Raw genomic sequence first — 3,741 nt, forward strand, 5'->3', positions numbered from 1 at the left:
GGACTCTCCCAAACGCTATTCTCCCACTTACTATTCTTTCTTTCATAGAAAGACGTGTCATTCTTCCTACACCACTCTCCCAAGAGAAGGCTATTCTTTCACCCACAAGAAGACTCCACCACTCTTCCTTTCAACAAGAAGGTCTCACCACCCATACTCTCTCCCCCTCACAACAAGAAGACTATCAAGAAGACTATTTAAAATTAGTTTTAAAAATTATTTTGAAAATCAGTAACTTACAATTTCATGTAAACAGCCAAACAGGTCATCATTTTGGACTCAATTATATAATTTTGTGTTGTTCAAGGACCCAATTGCATCTTTTTTAATTGCACTTTAGTGTGCAGTTGGATGGCCTATTTGACACTTATTCCTTGTTTTTATTTAAATATATTTGAATTTATTGATTTAAGTTTAAAATATTTGTTTTTAGGAAGATTTGAACCTATAACTTTTCAATTTATTACACTTTTATTTATCATAAAGATCTAACCAATTATCCTAATTCTACTCATTATTTATATGTTTTATTGTTATATATTTATATAAGTAATTTACTTTACCAGAAAACATGCTTCAATCGTAGTATGCAGAACATAATATAGTTCAAAAATGTATATAATGAAATTATGATGCTAGAAGTTCATTTACACAACAGAAGTCATAACTTTAAATAGTTAATTATAAATTCAATTATATATAGTTAAATTAATCATATTATATTTACAAACTTTATTTATATGATTAATTATAATTTTATGTAAATATTAATATAATTATATAGTTAACATAAAGTTTATTTATTGTATATGTTTTATAAACTCCTATAAGTTAATTAGAGTTTACATGTGTGTATGTGAGTATGTGTACGATTCATATATATATATCTAGATACATTTTTTTATGTTTATACACAAAATTTATTTCAACAATACATGTTTTTCAAGTGGAATAAAGTTTAGATATGTGTATGGGAGGTCAAAGGTTCAATTCTTGTTGTACACATGTCACTGCTAGAAATTCTGCTATTTCCGTCCAACGAAAATTGGACGGAAAATGGGGGTTATTGGTCGGAAAACGGGTTTCCGTCCAAAATGAGACCTCGGAAAAATGAACATCGCTAATTTCGTCCAATATCATATTTCGGTCGGAATTTACGTCCAACAGGTCAAAGTTGGACGGAAATTTCGAATGGTAACCCACCATTTTTAGGATGGGTATTCCCGTCCAACTTTGACTTGTTGGACGGAAATACCGACCACATATTGGTCGGAAATTCCCCTAGTCCGTTATGTTGATTTCTATCCAACTGTTGGTCGGAAATAGTGATCAATTGTTGGCAGGAAAATCTATATTTATATAAATTGTTTTTATTTATTTTGATCTTGCTATAATTTTGTTTTATCGGTTGTCAATACATTCTATATCATTTACAAAATAATATACACACTATCTAAATTCAAAATGAAAATATATTTAAATATTAAAATTATTTACAATAAAAAGATAGAATCATGTCCGATCTATAAATATTTAACCAATGCACTATTGCCATACACAAAAAAAAAAAAAAAATCATAAAACATAAAGTAATTAATCTTCATGAAGGAGCTTGTATTTCATCATTTAGTCGATCACCCGGTTAGCTCCAATTTAATCTCAAAAATCCGTGCCTTGTTCTTCAGCTAATCACCTTTTTTCTCCCTCATCTACAAATTTTTTTTTAAAAAAAAAATAATAGAAACATGTATATTTAGATTACAAGTGCATCCCAACATAGACACTAAGGTGAAGCAATTTAGTCTAAAGCAAGAGTCAGAACATGAGCAAAGTATGAGAGAACCATATCCAATAAGAGTAAGAAGAAACTGAAAACGAAGCAAACCTGTACATAACCAATTATAAAGTTTCTCCTAAACCAAAATCAGATAACACAAAGCTAAAGTTACTTGACTTGAGAAAACATGACAAAGATATGTGGTATGAATCTCAAGCACTGATACAACATAATTGGTAAGAGACCATTTACAAAAATAAAGCAAGTGATAATATACATACCTTGATTTTTTGACCCTTAGACAAACTGCAAAATGCCATTCAAATATAATCAAGGTTAATGATAATACGATAAACAATTAAAAAAAATATGAAAGAAGAGGTTATAAAATATTAATTCATTGAATTATACCATGTCTCTGCATTTTGAGGAATAAACACATCCCATACAAAGCTAACAGTTGAAAACATACTCTTTATTTCATCAACTGTGGCCTGCATTCAGTTTTTAACAAATTCAAAAGTTTATTTCCCAATCCTCACACAACATATAGAAATATAATAAAATCTACACAACATATTTCCCCTATCTAAATGGGTTCACAATAAAACCTTCACAAGTCCCAAACACATATTTAACATGAAGTAGTTCCTAAGTAGTCTCACAACATTAAGAAAGTTCCAACAAAGTTCAGCAATAAGCAAGATAAATATTATGAACTTACTTGCACTTGAAAGAATATTGAAGGATCTAGAATTCATACCAAAGCTCAAATTCTTGGACCTCAAAAAGCTCACCGCCAAATGTATCTGTCCATTATAGTTTCTTTCTCTCAGTATGACCAGAGACATCATTACTCTTTTCACATATTGCCTCTTATTTTTAAGGGCACCCTCAACAGATCAGAGGTATTGCAGAACTAGGGTTTAGGTGCTGAGTAGAACCAACCTTAACGGAAGAAGGGCAAGGCCTTTGCTATACCCAGAAGCTGAAGAAGAGAAGAAACCCCCTCCTTCTACTGCCAATAACATCAGTTCTCATCCAGTCAGCATCCAAATACTTTGGTATTCCGCAACTCCCCTAGCTTTAAAATTACCTGTGACCCTTTACTACGGCAAAAGGCAGTCCTATGGGACAAACAAATTAAAGAATCCTAAAAGCAACCAATTTGAATGAATCAGCAAGCACGACAATTTAGAGATAAACAAAGCATACAAGCATGAAATATCCTTAAAGAAATAAAAATACTCCAATATGGAATGCAATACTTCACTATAAGCTTCTGCATAAATACATCGACATAAAGATCAATACAACAGATTTGAAGGCGGAGCGTGGTTTGAGACAGATCCGGTCTCGCCGGCGGTGGATGTGATTCCGGCGGAGAAGACAGATCTGAGATCTATTTTAAGAAAAAAAATATCGTTACCTTTGAGCCTTTGAGACAGATCTGAAGGCGGAGCGTTGTTGCCGTCATCCCCAGGCCGCGACGGAGCTTTTGGAGAGCGTTTGAGCGGTTGACGACTTCCGTCACAATGAAACCGTGCGTCAGAGTGTTTCAGCGGTAGTCTTCAGTCTTGGACGGGAGGGAATTAGGGAAAGTCTTGACACTTCAACTGATAAAAAAGAAGAGAAGATTAAAATATTTAAATTTTCGTCCAATATGTTGTTGGACGGAAATTAAAATACTTATCTTTTTTAATTTGTACCTATTAGTCCATTTGAGTTTACCAACCAACACTACAGGTTGGACAGAATTTCCTTTCAACATTAGACATTGGACGGAATTTCCGTCCAACACTTACGCGTTGGACGGAATTTTCGATCAATTTTTCGTCCAACTATCTTTAGCCACGGGAAGATGAAATTTTTATTAAAATACCGACCAATTTACGGTTGGACGGAAATAGCGAATTTTCCAGCAGTGGCTAAAGATAATATTAAAAAAAAAAACGGACTAGCCC

At 32.9% G+C, this 3,741-nt stretch overlaps 1 long non-coding RNA gene across 2 annotated transcripts; it reads right to left on the reverse strand.

Annotated features, from left to right (window-relative positions):
* Positions 1-1,454: 1,454 nt before the first annotated feature.
* LOC109146627 lies at positions 1,455-3,369 on the reverse strand. 2 transcript variants are annotated; one of them, XR_002048472.1, is made up of 4 exons: positions 3,207-3,369; positions 2,189-2,904; positions 2,059-2,083; positions 1,455-1,709 (listed from the first exon to the last, which is right to left on the reverse strand). It is a non-coding gene; the product is annotated as an uncharacterized LOC109146627 (long non-coding RNA). The 2 variants fall into 2 exon arrangements; XR_002048471.1 differs by having other exon boundaries at positions 2,189-2,930.
* Between the last annotated feature and the right edge of the window lie 372 nt (positions 3,370-3,741).

This window comes from Ipomoea nil, unplaced genomic scaffold (assembly GCF_001879475.1).
Source record: "Ipomoea nil cultivar Tokyo-kokei standard unplaced genomic scaffold, Asagao_1.1 scaffold1936, whole genome shotgun sequence".
NCBI lineage: Eukaryota > Viridiplantae > Streptophyta > Magnoliopsida > Solanales > Convolvulaceae > Ipomoea > Ipomoea nil.